General features: G+C 38.9%; 1 long non-coding RNA gene across 1 annotated transcript in view; it reads right to left on the reverse strand.

Moving 5' to 3' along the window:
- LOC144202583 (uncharacterized) overlaps positions 1–17,560 on the reverse strand; it is a 28,838-nt gene extending 11,278 nt beyond the window's left edge. The window contains exons 1-2 of the long non-coding RNA XR_013327511.1: positions 17,361–17,560; positions 14,912–15,039 (exon numbers count right to left, since the gene is read on the reverse strand). This is a non-coding gene — a long non-coding RNA (uncharacterized LOC144202583). The remainder of the gene's footprint in view (positions 1–14,911; positions 15,040–17,360) is intronic.
- Between the last annotated feature and the right edge of the window lie 2,080 nt (positions 17,561–19,640).

Consider the following 19,640-nt stretch of genomic DNA (forward strand, 5'->3'; position numbering starts at 1 on the left):
TTTATATGAGAAGTCTGCCACATGGCCCAATTTGGACAACTTCTGAGTCTGAACATAACACTCTTGTGTGTGTGGGTGTTTTTGCATGCGTGTCATCAACACATGCTTGATGCCCTTGAGCATGGCGACAGACAGCTGCACAGCGAAGAAGTTCGGAGAGAGCCCTGAGAGCATGACTTGTCTACAATGCCTGCTTATGAAACGCTCTCTGTTGGGCTAATAATTCCGTCAAGTTTAACTGCTCTGTCGCACACACTGCATGACATAAAACTTTTATGACTACGCTATTTGACAGAAAATGATAAGAAAGTTCCAGAAGGATTAGCTCAGCAATCCACTCTTCAATACAGCGCCTTAATACATTTATCTCCACATCTTTACAAGAGTCTTTCTCCCAAGCAGTACAGTTTGGTGTGTGTGTTTAGTGTTCCCAGCGGCATTATTATTTAAGACAAAAATAAGTGGGGCGCCAATCTCCTTGAGGGAACCTACCCCGAGTACAACTGTAGTGATTAATACTGTCTAATGTTTTATTGCTTCACTATCCATGTCATGACAAACAACAAAGCACATCTACTGAGTCTCCAGTTGGGTTCTGAACTAAGTAAATATTGCTTATGTTAAAAGTTTAAAAAATCTGAAATTACATTTTTAGGCAATATCTTTCACCCCTATTGGGAGTTTGTTACTGGCAAACGTCATAACATAAACGCCAATAGGGATCCACCACCATTTAACTCCACCTCTCTACAGAATGTTGCTTTGCATTTGTCATTTTTTGTCATTACCACGTGATTAGCAAGCAAGGTTTAATGCCAACAAGCCGGATCATCAACTAAAGATAGGAAAAATACATGAATAAATTGAACATGACTTAATTTATGTTACTCAAAGCCATCACACTTTCCAATCCAGGACAAACATTTGGGTTATTCCTTCATTCCTTGTGAAGATTGTGTGATGCTCCAAGGAAGATATCCATACTGTGGGAATAACATAATCCTATAATGACTTCCTATGAGGGCAGTGTTAGACTCTATTTCATAGTTTAGATTTTCTTTTCTTTTCTCTTTTTTTAACATAAAAGGTGGGGCATAAAGGGACTGGATTTCTTCTTCCCCTGAGGCTGTGTAATTATATCAGAGGATGTCCTTTTAAACATGCTTGCCCCCCAGTGCACACACACATACACACAGGTTCTTGGTGACATATATATGTTCTAAACCTGAGGCTTTTCTCACGAACCCCCAGCCGAGTGACCGATTTCACTAAACTGCACCCTTGGGCAGAGGAATGACTGGAAGATGGCCTGTCAGGAAGCCATTGGTTCACTTCCCAGTGCACAAACACGCACACAAAAGCAATCTGTGGGCCCACAACCATGTGAGGGGGAAATGGGTGATAAAATCCTCATTTTCCTTCATTGCTGGGTAATTTGTCTTCGTCGTGCAGAGCTCTGGAATTGCCAGTCAAGGAAATAGTGGCCGACAATAGAGCTGAGTCACGTCATGCCTTCATCCATCATTTCACTGTAAGTCTCACTAGCTGCTTTATTTTTTTCCTACACTTGCCTCTTTAGCTTTCACTCTTCACTGTTTGACAACTGTCAGCATTTAACGTCACTTCACTGTTTTCTCTCTGGGCAGTGAAGTTGTAAATACCTTTGGTGGAGCAAAACTAAATGTACCCACAGGTAAGATTGTTCTATCCAAGTTATGAATTTGGTAAAAGTGCTTGAAATATTGATCATATTTCTTGCATTTCATAGGTTTACGGATTCTAGGTTGAGGAACAGTATCTGATTGGACAAAGCCATTAGTTCATGTAACTAGATGGTGACAGACGTGAACTACCTGTAAGATACATGCCAACTATTGCCAATGGAAGATTTATAAACTGCACGTCTGCTAACACTTTTCAGGTGATGGATGAACACTGCTGGATGGACATTGAATTGCTAAAAGTAAAAGAGGTGAAGCGCTTTCAATCTCCCAAAATCGTTATTGTTTACTTCCCACCTGCTGCCCACATAGAGATGGCGGGGAGAAAACAAATACATGCTTCTACACACCTACAACTTCAGAACTTTTCGCCAATAATAAATGTCCACAATTTTTATATCATGTACACATGTATACATATAAACATATACCTATATCTATAGAGAGAAAGAGAGAGAGAGAACAATTGCATCATCCCCAAGCCCAACTAATCATTCAACCATTCTCCCAGGAGGAAAAGCAACCCTGGCACAAAATGTGTTCTTCTCTTACAACTGTCCATTAGTGTGTGGTCGTTTTGAATGACACACTTACATGGAGCTGGAGAAATGCTGTCAATTATTTTGCTCTCACACTTCAACAGGCTGCACAGGTGATGCAAAGGGAGCTTCAGTAATAAAATCCTCATCATGTTTGTTTCTTTCTCCACACACAGAAGCACCGGCACAACCCTGAGAAAACTATGCATTTATGAAATTAGTAAAGCTCATGCAGTTTTCGTGAGTGTCTGTGCGCAAATGACTCAGCAGCCTTCATCCCTCACGGGGACACAGGCTGCCTGTTAGCACTCTGCTACCTGCCTGAATCGATGCGTCACCATCCCACCTGAAAGCTGCAGACAGGATAAGCAGAGATGCAGAGACAAGTGTAATTATCTCCAAGTGCAAACTGATGCTCACTGTCGCCGTTTCTCAAGTTCTGTCCATATTGCAACAACATTTCAAGTGTATATTTAAAAGATTTCTGTCACTAAACAAAACGTTCAACTGTACAGCAGTGGACTAGGGTGAGAAGATATTGTTTTATCTTGGAATGTTAGGGTTCTTATGCTAATCAATATGCAAGCTTCCATTTTACTGTGTTTCAGATCTTGCATTATTTCACAAGCAGAATGCAGACTCTGCCTTTATTTGCTTGCATCTCTGAATCATTCATTGCCGTCTCTAGCAGGTATACATGCCTGGCACATTCATTGGTCAGCTTTTTCAATGACACTTGGAATGCTAAACTCTAATTGTTAATTGATTTTCTATTACCTCGAGATTGTTTGCAAATCAAGATTGAAAAAAATGGTGTAATGCAAAATGATTGCATAGCAATACTTTAAAAATGTGAGAACGTAGCCAGCAGAAAAAGTATATGAAAAGTACTGCCTTTTATTAAAAAAAATATATTGGTTCCATGTTAAAGACAACAGCAGACAGAAGAAACCTACAATAAGAACAATGTGACTTGCTTCTTTGCAGTGCTGCTAAACTGCCCCAACATGAAAACATCAATCAACTATGACAAGCTAATGTTGACGATTCAGAAATATTATTGGGTGAAAAATCCATGAAGCAAGAGGTGTCGTTTGAAAGAATTATAGTCAGCTAGACTTAAAAGCATACTTAGTCAATGTCATATGAGTAACTACAACCGTGGTTGAAGAATGACTGCTAGTGACTCATTTGTCGAGCAGATATATTCCAACAACAAATCAGTCACACATCCTGTGATCACAACTCCAATCGGATCAAGGGGGACAGTGACCCACCCTTTCCACTAGTTGTGTGAAGGACACTGTACAAAAGACACGGATCATTAAAGGGTCAGCTTGGACACGAGTTATCCATCAATTTGAGTGTCTATTCCACAGGCACATCGAGCCAAACAATCTTGTCACGTTGGCTACATTCTAGAAACAAAGGAAGCAGAAACAACTGAGTTCTGGGACAGCTGTGAAAGACACTTATTGAACGGCAACTTTATTGAATTAAAAGAGTTGTGAAAATGTAATCGTTATTTTAATTGTACGTTTATGAATATGTGGTCAATACAATTGCAAGTTGACAAATATGTTGTCTATTTGCTTTGACGATTAATAATAAGCAGTTTGAATGCAAAGCAACCTGACCACACATGGTAAACATATATAATTTCTCATTTAGGTCTACCCACAACAATGCCAAACCGTTTGTCACAATGGCTTAATTATCACAGTGAAGGAGGAAAACTCTTTTCCAGGACAGCTGTAAGACAATCTGTTCTAATGGACAACAGATTTATTAAATTGAAGAGTTGCTGATCAAGGAATGTTTTCTTGAGCACATCTGGTCTGTACTGTCTCTTGACACAAGTGTAAAAGAAAAATATTTCTTAAGCAAAAAAAGGGATTGTAAAATATACCTTTTATTCATTCATTCATCTTCCATACCGCCCTAGATAATACACCCTAGACTGATCGCCAGCCAGTCATAGAGCACACAGAAAGACAACACGACCATCCACACCCCCAATCATACCACCCCTAGCATGAATTGAGCCCGCACCAAAAGGCGAGTGAACCACTACACCACGAGGCGGCATACATCTACCTTTTAGTCTTTTCTAACTCACTGCCTGGCATTGACAGTGATAGACATCTAATCCTTTTGATGTCACACAATTTTGGACCGTTAACCCTGCAATTTTCATCATGAAACAACCATGGAGTTATTTTTGATGACAGACTATTTTTTTGACAAGCAGATTAATTCAGTTGTAAGGGTGAGATTTTTCCAATTTAGACTTCTCACTAAAGTCAAGCATTCCTGGCACCAGCTGACCTCAAAGGGCCAGTCAATGCCTTTATCAGCTTGAGGATCGACTATTGCAACACTCTTTAAACTGGACTAAACCACTTTCTTTTCCCTTCACTTCTATTGGTGTGAAATGCAGCAGCCAACTCCCTCGCTATCACCTTGAAACGTTCACATATCACTCCAGTTTTCTGTTTACTTCGCTGGATTCCAGTATTTAAAATCCTTCTGTTTGTTTATACAGCCATCAATGGCTTGGCCTGGACTCTCCCTGGACTGGTGACTAAATATCTTCCTACCAGGACACACCGTTCTTCTGGATATACTCCTATAAACATTCCCAAGTCCAAAAAAACAAGTTGTCTTTTAAATCCATCTTTAAACTTATCTTTTCAAGCCAGCATTTCACACTTAGGTCTGTGCTGAAAGGGATTTCCAACAACCATTTTTATGTTTGTTGTTTTATTAGTTTTTTTCCACTGTGTGAAGCACCTTGTGCACTATGAGTGTTAAAAGGTGCTTAAAAATGAGTCTTAATTAGATTTAATTTTGACTGGATTGCATTGTGACTGCCAGCTCTTCTACTGAAATTGGATTGGATCGATTGCTGTCCATGGTAGTGGGTGAGTAATTCTCTAGTTTTTAACCCAATATTTTGCTAAAAATCATGTCAGGATAATTCTTGTCTGAAAATACATCATCAGACAATAGTCATAAGTACTCTATGGTCAAGTTCTCAAACAATTTAGACAAAACATTTAGTTTGATTTTAGTTTCATTGTCAGGCTGCCTTCCAACCTGTCAGATTGGTTTCAACTGCTGTCATTGCTCTGCGAGTCAAGTGGGAGAATAAGTGCATTGAGTCTATTTGCAAGAAATTGTAAACTACTGTTCATTTAAGCTAAAATGTGAATACCGTTTGCATACCGTTAGATACAAGAATGCACTATTACGGTTTTTGTGCTGTTTCAGAGAAACAAAAAGGAAAGCAAACGTTATCTCCTGAGGCCAAAACGCTCTACGGCGTGGATGATTGTGACACTATAGCCATGAGTGGGTGCATAGAGGTCACACTGTCATATTATGCCAACAAAAATAAAGATTCATTTTTCATAGCTGTGTCCTCATTACAGTCACAAATTGCTGAAGCCTATCCAAGATCACATTGGGTCGCAGACAGGGTACACTGTCGACTAGTTGCCAACCAGACAGGTAAAAAAGAGAGATAAAATATCAAGAATGACAATGGGTCAGTGAGTTCTCCTAAAGTTCGGCTCAAATGAGATTTAGTGAACACATGTTTGTTTCTGTGAAAAATGAAAATGTTATTAGCAGTGCAGCGGGGTGCCTGAAAACTGAGGCCAAACAGTTGTGTTTATGCTCTCACGTGCCTGCAGCTGCTGATTCAAAATACAACTGCCAGTGCTTCTGGTACCAATTAGGTGTTGTTGTTGTTTAACAGGAAAAAGACAAAGCTGCTGATGTTGCTGTTCATAATAATGAATGGTCACCTATCGCAGAAAAATGTATTTACCTATTTAGTGAAGATAAACTTTGTTTTGTTTTGTTTTTTCTTCACAGAAAACGTCACTAAGGACAATAATTAAAAGTGGAAGCCCTAATTCAAAGTCAAGAGAAGCGGATAGATAACAATAGACAAAAGCAAAGAAATAAAATGTTCCTAGTGATATCATAGCAATCAATTGTTACTCATAAGCTATAGATGCACGATAACTTCAGGGCTACTTTGGACACATCATTGGATACTTGGAGATGAAGGCATTACAATTCCTCTGCTGTGTTGACAAGCATCAAAGGTTAAATATAGAAAATGTGAATGTGTGTGTATGTGTTGGACAGGCGTGGGGTTGGGGGACTCATGAATTATAATGTGAGCTGTCAGCATGAGCTTGTCCTCAGGATGGGAAGTGGCCAGTTCATGTTGGGACAAGACGCCTTGATTATAACACTAGTAATATTAAAAATATGCTAGTGTCGAACAGATGGAAACATAATAGAACAGCGTCTACCTACAGTACAACGCACCATCCCACATCACAAAATATGGAGTGGAAATAAACACCTTCAACACCTTGTATAGACAAAGCACACGAGAAAAGGAACCAAACAGTGGTGACATGGTGGGGGGGGGGGGGGGCAGGGATGGTTAGATAGGCGGGTTACCCTGGGGGCTTGGGGTGGTACGGGAGAAGACGTGAAGGTCATGTCGCTGAGCATCAAATCAGTTGGCCGCTAGCTTGGGCGGGCAGTATTAGTGAGTCTCTCAAAGAATTGCATCACCAAAAAAGCATTTCAGTTATTGTATGTATGAGTCTGTCTTCATAGTGTCAAAGGTCGGATGGCAAATGTTGTGCCTCGAAGGGTCTCAAAGCACAACTAACCAAACAGACATTTTTCACACGGCTCTAATGGAACTAGCATTATTTTGGAATATGAGAGGAAGCTTAATTATCCAAAGTAAGATGCACTATGAGACCCTCAAAGTCACTGCTATCCCCTGCATTTGACAGCAACATTTACAATAAATTGCTTTGGAATTATTTCCTGATATTATGCTCTATTACAACTTTGATTCATCATATTTAATTTGATTGTTTTCTCTCTCTTTTTTTTTTACCTGTCATTAATATTCATTATTTGTCATTATTGCGGATTCATGCATATTTATCATTTACTTTGAACTGTCTTAGAGAACTGCTTTGGTCATAATTTCTTAAGATTTTCTTTTCAATGATAAGAAATGCATTCTGAATCTGATTTGATAGGAAAAGCATTTCTTTGTAATAAAATGCGGGAAGTAACAGATTATTTTTACCGTTATTATTCCAACAACAGGGGCTAAAGTTTTATCCCATGTGGAATAAATTCACACTCTTTTAAAAGGCGTTGACAGATCCAGTATATGAGTGAAGTAGATCAAATTGAAACCTGTCGTATTGTAACTTGGCAAAAAAAAAAGTGGTCACGGAGGAAAACAATATTGACTACAGGACAAAACAGAATCCTTCTGGTGTGAAACGTTTTCTTGACACTTCAACTCTTGATATATACTATAAGGAACATTTAGGATTGCCTCTCGTGTGTGCTTGACAGTGTGTGAAACTAAAACTGCCGGGCCTCCTCTGAACCATTTCAATAAATAACCATTCCCCCAAATGGCTGCTTTACTCACAGGTCAATTTCCCTGGAGTGTGAGAGGGGAGACTCCCAGGGGAGAGGTGAATGAGTCAAGGCTTGTAGACTGCTGCTGCCCAATCTCCAAATGGTACCATGAGACACTGATGGCGCTCCTTTTCAGATGGAACCGCACACCCCTTTGGTTGTCTTATATCCATAGATTGGTTTCGTTATGAGACAGAAAACTATCCCAAATGAATAACTAAACACTGCTCTAGCAGCATGTAATTATCATTGACATTTGCCTATTGTTTAAGCTTTTAATGGTCTAAAACTGCAGGATGTTGCAAGTAATTCTGGGCAAACTGTTGTAGTTAACATTTCGTTCTGTACCCACTGCCAATGACTAATGGCGGATGTACTGGCCCCCACATGAGTTCATTACAGTAGTCCAGCCTGGTGGTGAGAAAAGTATAGACTAATGTTTCCAAGCGCTGATTCCCTTAATTTTGGAGAGATAAAAGCTGGACTTTAAAACTGCCATTATCTGGCAGCCAAATTTCAGCAAAGCATCAACCTTAAATCGCGGATCAGAAAGGCAAATCTGTAGTTGACATAGAGATAATCTGATTTTAAGAAATGAAGACTTGATGAAAGCCTTCAAAATAACAAACCAACTACTGCATATTACCCAATTGGGGTCCACACTTGTGCCAAAGAAGCAGAGACAGGGCACTCTAAAGGTGAGCTTTAGGTTTGGGGGCAAGAGTTTATGATTAAATTGTGACAATCTGGTTAGATTTTTTGGTTCGGCTATTGTGCACCAGCAAAAAGTTTACGACCAGACTAAAACATTCACAAACAACACTATGAAAACAACATCTTGTACATTTCCATTTGTCACCAAAATACACCAAATATTTCTACACCTAAATATGTCATATTCACTGAAATTGTATGTTTTAATTGAGTTTACTCATCTTCCTCTGGTAATACATATAAATGCATTCCCTATAACAAAGTAGCAGTCTGATGTGTTTTAATGGTGATCTGCAAGTGTAGTGTCATGTGCCTTCCAGGACTAGTCATATTCACACATTACTGTGTGACCTCCACTAGATGACAATGTGAGATTGTGCCTCAGATCAAACAACATGTTTTCCTAGCAGCCCATGGCATATCACACATCTATTTTTGAAGCAATGATTTCAAACATGCCAACATTATCAGTATGTAATAGACAATTCTAAGACATGACTATGTATTTGAAAATGAGAAATCCAGCTTCCTTAGTTCACCTTCACAAGGCACCAAGCTGCATTCACACATGATTCACAAAGCGTACATTGCCTTTGTGTATGAGTCATGTAAGAATATTGACAATGTAGTTTGAATAACGGCCTTGCTGAAATGCAACGTTTCAAATAAAAAAAAAAAACACCTATGTGAATGATTAAGACAGCATTGAAATAAACTGCCCTTAGGTAAAGTCACCTTTTTTTCAAGCTTACTATAGATTTTTTGTATAATCCAATAATCAACAGATAATAGGATATGTATGAACACTAAGGGATCAATAATATAATAAGTTCTGAAGATATCAACATAGGAAAAGCAATTGAAAAGTGTGTACGTGATTAACGGATGTGTAATGAAGTGACAGTGGAAGTGATGACAAAAATGCACTGCTGATGAGTAGGGTGCCACACCTAATTCCACCGGGACACAGGCAACAAAAGCTATCGTTTATTAACGATGCTCATGAGGGAACAAATGAAGCACGAAATGACTATGTGACACACAAGCTACACTGTAAATATGGTGTATGTATCTAATGTGTATGACAGAGGAAGAGACTCAGGGAATGTTTTTTTTATTATTGTTGTGCAAATGTTTACACACTGAAGGAAAAAAATAAAAATCCAATTTCATGGCCTACGATGGCCCGTGGTGAGGTGAAACATCTTTAAATTACAGAGCCATGATCACTTGGATCACTAATTTGTGTACAAATAATTGTATTGGATATGTGCCTTTCTAAATCCTGTCCAATAAGTTAATTCACCACAGGTGGACTCAAGTTAAGAAGAATGGGAAAAATGATGCACCCGAGTTCATTTTTTTTCCCTTCAAAATAAAAGGTAGTGAATGTCTGTATATTCTTTTACTTGTGTAAAATGTCAAACTTTTTTTCTTTTATGTTTGTATTTGTGTGTAGAATTTTTATTAATGAAATTAATTGATAGAATTTGGATGTCATCAAAATACGGTTTTAAGAACCATGGTGGTTTTTCAATGTTTCTGTCCTAGAGAAGAGAACCTATTGGCAACAGTCAGAATACCCTAGCCTCTGAATGAGTGTATTGCTGCCATCTATAGGAGGCAGAGGGCTCCCCTTTACTTCCCCCAAATAGTTTCCCTGAAACCTAAGCGGCGTATACAGTATGTTACTCATTAAGAATTTAGATCACCACACCACTTCAAAGCCTCCTCATCTAACATAAGATGACCATACATGACCTGCAGTGCACAGCTGACTGGCATTCTGCTGCCCTTATGCCACTGGCCAACTCACCTGGCAGCAGGTAAAAAGGCAGGAGGCATCATTTATTTAGCCCCTGCAACCCTGTCAGACACCACATACTAGGGGGAAGGAGGGGGATTTCATTTAAATTTAAAACGGCAGCCAAATCTAGATTTCCCTGCCCTAACCGCAAATAAGCAGCACTAATGCAGTGGATCGGTTACAGTATAGCATTGAGTTTAACCACGGAAACCAAGTTGTCATAGAGACGAAACCAACTTGTAAGTAAATTAAGACGATCATTAATTCAGTGTATACGAACAAGTTTTGGCCATGAGATTTTTCAAATGTAAAATATATGTTGGTAAGCAATGCTGAACATCACAAGGATGGCAAGAGAGCCATTCTTTGAGTGAAAGCACCTAATTGGAAATTTAAGGCGCAAGTAGACAGGAAATTGGCTATGCTTAATTTATGCAATCTTAATGATTTGTGGCAGAAATCCAAATCAATCACAGGTAGCGGAAACATGAAAAAATGTGAGCATAAGCTGATTCAGAGGGTGTTGCCAAAATTTAAAGATAATTTCTAGTTTAATAAAAAAGCCAATTCTTACTCAAATGACCCCAAATGTAATAAGATGCACGAATAACTTTAATTAAAGCAGTTTTTTAAACTGTCGTCAATTTGGGGTAAAGTCTCCTGCTGATTGCGCTTTTGCACAAGTAACATAAAGGCTAGGCCAAGTTTGTTGGGAATGGAAGCCACTGTTGACACAGGAAGTCTATCAGAAAGAGGCGTGATAGAGGTTGTGTGTGTTTGGGTGATCCACTCATACTCCCGCAGCCTCTCATCTCCTTTGTGTGACAGACAATGCTGATAGTACAGCGTCTTTCTGGCAAGATAGCATCTTATACAAACGGCACCCTGCCATTATTGACACTGCATTTGTGTCAGTGTGTGAGTGACAAAGGGAAGGAAAAATACGCAAAAGCGTAATGGAGTGTGTGTCAGTTTGCCTTGGCACTTTCTTCCCCTGAACAAACAAGTGTAAAACAACTGCACAGTCCATCATCTGCTTTCCAGTTCAATTCATATTCAATTCATTGAATGGTTATGTGCATGCCCTATCTTTCTTTTCATTCTGTTGTATGAATGGTAAAGAATGGTATACACAGGTTATATATCTTTAGTCATCTAGCGGAAAATCATGTAATTGTTGTGCCTGTCTCTGACATAAATGTATATACCCACAAATACTTTTTCACCATTATCTACTCAGAGACGTATGCTGCTATATACCGTACCATAGTAAGGTGGTTATACCCCAAATTTCACTTATAAGTGAAATGCAACCAAAAGTATATTCTTTGACAAAGTCGTTAAAAGCAGCTTGATATAATATTGCATCAGACAGCATACTGGTATATTGAAATAAATGCAACAGCCCACCTAACCTTTCCACAGGAAATGCCCAATATGTTGCCATGCAAATGGTCCATTAAAACCTCTCATAAAATTCCACAGAGCTTATTATTATCTAAACACACAGCAGTGTGTAGCAGTATCATACAAAAGCAGAGTACCGTGATCGACACCTCATTAAAAGGGCACTGAAAAGTGCAATGCTCTCTGGGCAGAAACACAGTAGTTATCAAAAGACAGCAAGAAAGCAGTGTGTGAAGCTCCAACAAAGAAAAGCATCCTGAAGAGAACACTCCAACTGGCACCTCATTTTAAAAGCACTGAAAGTGTGCTGTTGAGACTATTTGTTTCAGGACTTTCACAATGAAAACACCTGAAATGCTGACTTTAGGAATTAATCCAAAAGGCACGGATTCAGGGGAACAATATTTCTGGCTGTCAGGGTCTCACAAAAGTCTCCCACCTTGAAAAGTCTGTGGTATAAAATATAGAGACCATCACCCAGTTCTCACAATCATGTCTGCTTCATTTCAGTTTTCATTAGATGCCTACTGTTCTATTTTTCTTTACATGTACAGTACCAAGCCTTTGGAATTCCATCGACAAATTACACACTGTCTGCATGTCATAATTGCAAGCCAGACCAGTTTACCGATCCAAATGTTACCATGGCAAACCCTTATTGACCTGCCGCTCAGCTTAAAGGAAACGTCTCAATAAAGAGGTATATGCATTAAAAACAATACAAGCTGTGTTCATCTTGTTGGCTTAGGAGTGACAACCAATCAACAGTATGCAGTCCAGGCGCCATGTGCTTTGCACCCCCCAAGGGAAAGTGCCAAAAGCGCTGACTAGTTTGACAACTTTTGACAATAGAAACAGAAAAAAAATGCATACTTTTCCAGAGTGAAGTGAACTGATCGCTGGAAATGTGACTTGTGAACCCTATACAAAAAATAATTGGAAAACCATCTTGGTGTGCAGCTTGTGCCATTCATATTTCACCGGGCCCACTCTACTTTCACAAGCTCAAGTATGCTCACATAAGTTTCCCATTCCATCAGTACAGCTGTAGCGACACATCCTACTATGATATCAGAATATTACACCTTGCAAACCACTTATAGCGCAAATGAGGAAGGAACTAAAATCCCATGGAAAGAGTCAAATCTAGAGCAAAGACCTGCAATAAAGAATCAGAATCCATGTTTGACCCACTGCTGGTGCTACAGACGATACCAAAGCCTAACTACAGAGTAATAAGACTATAAGTGTGTCACAAGAATTGTACCAATGGACAATGCCTAAATAGATTCTCATGAAAAGAAAGAGGCAAAGGACACGTAAGGGAAGAAAGGACAATAAGACGGTTGCCTTATCCTGGTGCGAGGGGCAGGATTAAGTCATGTGTCTCTTTGGTGAATGTGCACACATCATCATACAATCACCCTTCGAGTGGAATCCAAGGGAGCGCTGAGAGTGGTTAAAGGGATTTAAGGTGACGTAGCCCCCTGAGACACTTTTCCTTGGAAGCAATAAATTCAGAGGAAGTTGGATCATTTTTTTCTCAACCTCTATAATAATATAATAAAACAGAAAGCGAGGAGCTGCAGTCTTCAAGCTGCCTATCTCTATCTTCACATTACCTGACCTTGCCATATGACAGTGCTACCCACTTGGATAAACATTAAAAGCTGATTTAATCAAATACTAATACCCTAAGATACATCCCTCTGGCTTTGCTTTGTATTGCCATTTTACAGAAGGGCATTGGCCCTTCTCGTGTCAGCCATGACAGTGTCAGGTTCTTGCAGTGGCCCACCTTTGCCTCACGTGCGATGACAGGCAGCGATTCAGTCCAGACTCTAAGGTCAGTTCCCCTGCTGTTATGTCTACTTTCTGCAAAGTGCGAGCATCCTTTGGATGTCCACTTTATATCTACAGTCTGTGAATGCCGGCTGAAGAGCATGCAGATCTCTCGGGGACATATTGTACAGATGGTGTGGTCAGTGAAGAAAGTCATAACAAAACCAAGGGCAGAGAAATTGAAACAGAGTAAGCTATTGCTTGGAGCCATGAATAAAACTGGGCAATAGCCCATTAATAACTTAATTCATAAAACTTTTTCCCACACCTCAATTTGAAATATTCTGGGTTTTTTAATTACTTCCAACTAATTGTTGTAGGTTTGTTGTCTCTTTGTGCCTAACCTTCACAAGTCATTTTTCTGCTTAGAGTCATTTAGTTTATTTCAATATTTCCAGGGTATTATGACGATCTCAAATGGTACATTTTAGAGTCATTTCACAGGTTTACTATAACATTAAGATGTATTTCTATTTTGAGAGGCTCCTGTTGCCTTAATCCAACACAAGCAGGATTTGCTCTTGACAGATAAGAGCAGTTACGCAACATTTTTCTGCATTTTGACAGTTCTGCAGTGCAGGACAACATAAATAGGAACAACACAGCCCGAGGTGTGGTTTAAATTGACATTATATTATACTACTGTAGTGAGCAAAACGGCTACTTACACTGAATTTATAAAATCCTATTTATTGTAGAAGACCTGTAAGGTTGTTCTATATGGTAGCTACACAAAATAATGTGAAATGCATCCATGACTGAAACACAGATGGTATCTAAACAAGATGTAGTCCAATAAAAGTGCCTGCTGTGTTTATAACCAAATGGGTGTCCTATGCAGTCAATCAGAACGGGAAATACTCATATTTGGAAGGGTGGAGAGTACAGTTGTTGTATTTGAGTTTGTGGTCCTTCATTCATATTTTAACACTCGCATTGAATGAGCAAATGACAATTGAAAAACTGTTTTGTAATTCTTAGAAACATTGGGTGTTCTAGTCAGTTTAAATGATTGACTTGGTATCTATTTATGTTCAATACTGCTTATTCTCAATGTGATTATGATGGGATTGGAGCCTATCCTTCTGAGGCAGATGTTGTAACCACACATGTACCCTGCTCTCTTACCTTGTCTAATAAAAGACGACTCAATTAGCAAGCGAGATCCCTGATAGTGAATTTTCACAGTCATTAATGGAGTCACACATTCCAATTAGGTTCACTGGCAAAATCTCAAAGCGAGAGAGCCAAGTTGGCTTGAAAAGGAAAAGGGGGAAAAAAACCAACGGGGTGAGGGGGAGAGAAATAGTAGTGCATTTGAGTGGAAGAAGTCAAAGACAGAGCAGATTGAAGTGTGGAGATATCTCGTAACTTTTATGTGACTGCATGTGTCTTACTTTATGTGAATTGATCCCCATTAAACCTTTCCAAAGGGCAATGCTTTGTCAACGTTGACACCACCACTCGCTGGTTGACAACAACTCAGTTGATTGGCCGAGTAGAAACTGAAGAGTGTGGAGGCGAGCTGTTGAAGCATACAGAACATTAGATGACATGACCCTGGTTAGGTTAAAACTCAAACAATCACCTGTCAAATGCTGCACTAACGGTACAACGGTTAAAGAGTTTATACTATAATTTTTGCAATTGTAGCCACTACTTTTGCCTTTGCCATTTGAACACTGCAGCATTTATAACACTGCTTATTTATGTATGAGCTTCATTTTTTCTTGTGAAAAATATTTATTTTAAAAAGTGGGTTACATCTGCTTTGAATTCTACTCCGCGTCTTGACAGATGCTACGCCATGACGACATTGTGACAACGCTATCACAAACCAACACAGGCACGGTGAGAACATCAAAACCCCACACAGGCAGGCCAGAGCCCGGGATTGAATCCTGAATGTCAAAACTGTGAGGCGGATGTTCTAGCCCCTCAACAACCGTGATGTTAATTGGGGTAGTAAATGTATGTTTCTTTGTAACATTTCTCTCTGTAAATATCTCACCTTAAGACATAAATACATGGCTAATAGCAAGGTGCGTATATATGTGGACTTTTTAAAACTTCAATTCTAGCTGTGTGGTTTATAAACAGGCATGCGGTATAGTGCGTTAATTACAATATGTTGAATTCTTCACATTCTCGAACAATTCCTAATTCTACATTGTGCTGTCAACTGAGCTCCACAAACAGTTGGAGACTATGAATCAATACTGCCGCATCGAAAAGCATGCCTTCCAACTCTGCAGCTGATTCCTCCAATCAAAGCGGTGCCAGTTACCGTGGCAACCATCGTCCCAGGTCTTAAACGGCACTGAGGCGGAGGTACATGGTTGAGAAAAAAGGATGGCAGGGACAACAAAAATCTATTTAGAAGTCCCAGGAGAGAAAAAATAAGATGACAAGCATGTGATGTGCATGAAGAGATCCTAATTGACTGAATAGAAATGAAGTTATGCTTCTCTGAAGAAACCAAAACCACACCTGCATCAGGCCTGTTTATCTATTATCACAGCCCTACACTCAATAAAGTCCATTCCACTCTTTTCTTTTCAAATATTGTGCTCCCTCATTTTATAGATTGGTGAAATATCGTTCATATTCCTCTAAATCAGGCCATTTAATTAAAGGCCAGGTGTTTCTAATAAAAATAAAATGGCAAACAGCGGTGGCTGGGCTTTCTAGGATGTTGTTTAATATGAGGATGACTGAATGGGAGAAGGCAATAACAGAGTGAAAAGAAGCTGGTATTTGTAAAGAAATGTCAAGGAGAGGGAAGATATGAGAGTCTCTGGATAAAGACTCAAATATGGCGCAGGGTTCAATATGGGCAATATGTGCATCATAACTGTTGGGTCAGAGCAAACTAATCCTTGGTAAAGAAGCGGGATACGAAGTAGGCACTATTGAATATCTCTAACATACACCCACATGCGTGATGACTGAGGGAATACATCCATCATCAAAAGTGGACCACTGGTCAATTGTATTTTTTTTTTTTTGAGCATCCGATGTGTTGATTAACTGCAATCGATAATTTGATGGTCTATTGACCACTGAAGGATAGAATGAAATTCATTACATGTTGGAATGTGTACTCACACTAACGGAGCGAGAGCAACCTCCTCCTCCATAAATTGAAACCCCACGTACACAAGATAATCAAATTGCCAAATAAATGCAGACATATCTTTGGGAATGCAGCATTCTAGATAGAGCTCTTGTATTAGAGCTATAGTAATTAAATTGTACAAGAAGCATGGCAGGTGAGATATTGCATGTAATTCTGATACGCTATTACTGAGATAAAAGGTTAAATGATTAAGAACTACACAATGTACTAATAACAGAAAACAGCAGAGCAATTGGTTTGGATGTTTAGTAGTACTACACAAGTGATGCTGTCCATTGCTTTTTACTTCAAATTTTCATGGGAAAAGGCCAACATTTCAGAAAGGAAAGTTGGAAGATGAATGAAGCTGACTTCGATCCTTATGGGAAATTACTTAAACTGAAACTAAAGGTTTTTTTGGTGTGTTTTGTTTTGTGCATAATCGTCCATAAACCTGGATCCCATGCCAGGTATACACAACATTTTGCATTGAAAGTGCCCAGAAAGTCATTTTATAAACGAATTTAATTGGTCCTTTTGGGGCGTGTCATTAAAATGCAACTGACTTGTTCCAACTTGAATGTTCTTTTCTCCGATTGATTATTTGTGGATCGGACATTAGCAATGGATGTGGTGACTTTGACCAATCGCATAGACACTTCAAAACTTCTTCAATGACACCAAATGTTGCTGTTTCACAATAATACAAAAATGAAATATTCACTCACTTCACATGGCCTCTTCAGCGGGTCCTACGGTCGCTTGCGTGTAGAAGGGTGTATTTCAGTCAAGGGGCAGAATTTCCCTTGAATTCACTGGTTAAAAAAAATGGTGAGATATTCTTTTAATATTTCATCTTATGGAGAACATTCACTCAATTGATGCCAACAAACTTACAAAGGGAGTCAAGACTGGAGGTCATTGTCATCTTGCGAGCGTTAGAAAGCAATGCACAGTGGGATGCGAGGAAGTCGATTGAGGCCCAAACGAGGAGGCCGACTTTTGCCAGAGTGAAAACCATGAAAAAAAATGAATTTCGGCTCGGTAGACGTCAAAGAGCGACATGGTGTTGCAGTAAAAAAAAGTGACTAAGACAGAAACTGATCTTAAGACAAAAAAAAATACTAAAGAAAAGCAAAGTAAATGCACATGTATACAAAGATTCAAATATTGCTTGATGCTTAATGCAGCCTGTAGACCACTTTTCACAGGGTTTAGCGGTTAATGACCGTGGACGAAGAATAAAAAGGACTGGTACTTGCATAATAAGGCATGGTGTGATGTCACATTGAGGCCAAGTTCAAAATCACCATTTGTTGGATTCAACCACGGTGATGTCCCAGTTTGATAATCTTGGGCATGAAACAGTTCAAAAATATTGGAAAATTACTTCAATGCTTTTGAACGAAAAGCCTCAGAGGGCACTAAGTGCTGCAGGTAAAGATTGGAGTGTAATTGAGTAAACCGAGAAGTCAGGATTTTTATAAAAACATTTTTAAGATTATTCAACCTTGACAGAAGTGAGTGTTCTTTTTGTGAGCTATCCAGGTGAGAAGAGAGCTGTGAAGAGAATAACTTGAAATGTTATGTGATTTATGTACTATATTCAATAAGCTGGTATAGCTCTCCCAACTATTAGACCTTGTGATAATTATGTTTCTACTTCGTAATATGATAACTTGCACATTTTCCAATATATTACTCATTACACCAGTGAGCAAATTATCATCAGTTTATATAGGTACATTTTATGTACAGTCAATTTGAAATGTTCTTTTTTTCCATCTTTTTATAAAATAGGTGTGAGGGATGGGAATTCAAACATGTTATAATAATCCAATGGATCGATAATGAAAAGATTGATCAATTATTAAAATGATCAATGGTTTAGCTCAAACCTTTCACTGGAGTTGTTTTTGGGAAATTATTATTTTGTCTGTATTAGTTGGCATTTAGCTTCAACCTATACATATAGATGAGCCATTCATTACAAATACAAAAATGATCAATTAAGTTGTAGCTAGTGCTGTAAGTTTAATACATTAATCATGTTAAGGGTGCAAGTTGGAGATTACATCTGATAAAGTGATTAAAATGTTTAATCACGTAACAACAGTATTTGTGGACCGCTTTCGATTAAATTAAACATTTTAATCACTTGTATCATTGGGAAAAAGTGTGAAAATAACACTAATACAAAAAACACCTCTTCCTACCCTGGCTCTGATGTGACAAACCATCACATTAATTCAAAAATTCCATCAAGCATGACATCTTTTCATTATATCACGCTATTTGAAAGTAAGATGGACAAACTACAGAGTTCCAAAGGTTAAATAATAATTCTTATATCATTTAGAATACTTATATAGCAGTCATGCACAACATTCGTTAAAATGATGAGGTCTATCGGCTCATATGATTACTGTTGTAGCTGTCAGTGACTAAAAAAAATTGAGTGGACCTTCATTTTGCTCCATAGCTGTAAATGAAAATGCATCTATAAAAATGATGGCCCAAATCATCCCCTCCAAACGGACAAACACACATACACATGCGCACACAAGGTGGAAAGGTTAAGTGTGCAAGATTCGATGGTGCTGTGCATTGTACCTCAGTGTGCTGACCTCGGGGGTTATCTGGAAGGTTCCTCCACACCTTGCTGCTAGCGCAAACCAACACTGTCACCATGGTAACAGCAGCAGGGACAATATGTGGCCTGTCTGCTGCTTTGCTCATGTGCACCCACACAAAACCTTCGCGTGACCACACAAATACATTGAGGTTAACCATAGCGGAACAACAAGATAAATAAGAAGCGACATACAAAAACATGCATACACATTGACAAACTTGCACGCTAAAACACATTAATACAGGCTCACTTCACTATTCAGCTGTCCTCCACATCATTTATAACTCATTTCCTTTGCTTTTCGCACTTAATGAAATCACAAGCACATCACACATTCAAGCCTCTGGGCCTTGTAAGACGGCAGCTCACAACC

The sequence above is a fragment of the Stigmatopora nigra genome, chromosome 10 (assembly GCF_051989575.1).
Source record: "Stigmatopora nigra isolate UIUO_SnigA chromosome 10, RoL_Snig_1.1, whole genome shotgun sequence".
Taxonomy (NCBI): Eukaryota; Metazoa; Chordata; class Actinopteri; order Syngnathiformes; family Syngnathidae; genus Stigmatopora; species Stigmatopora nigra.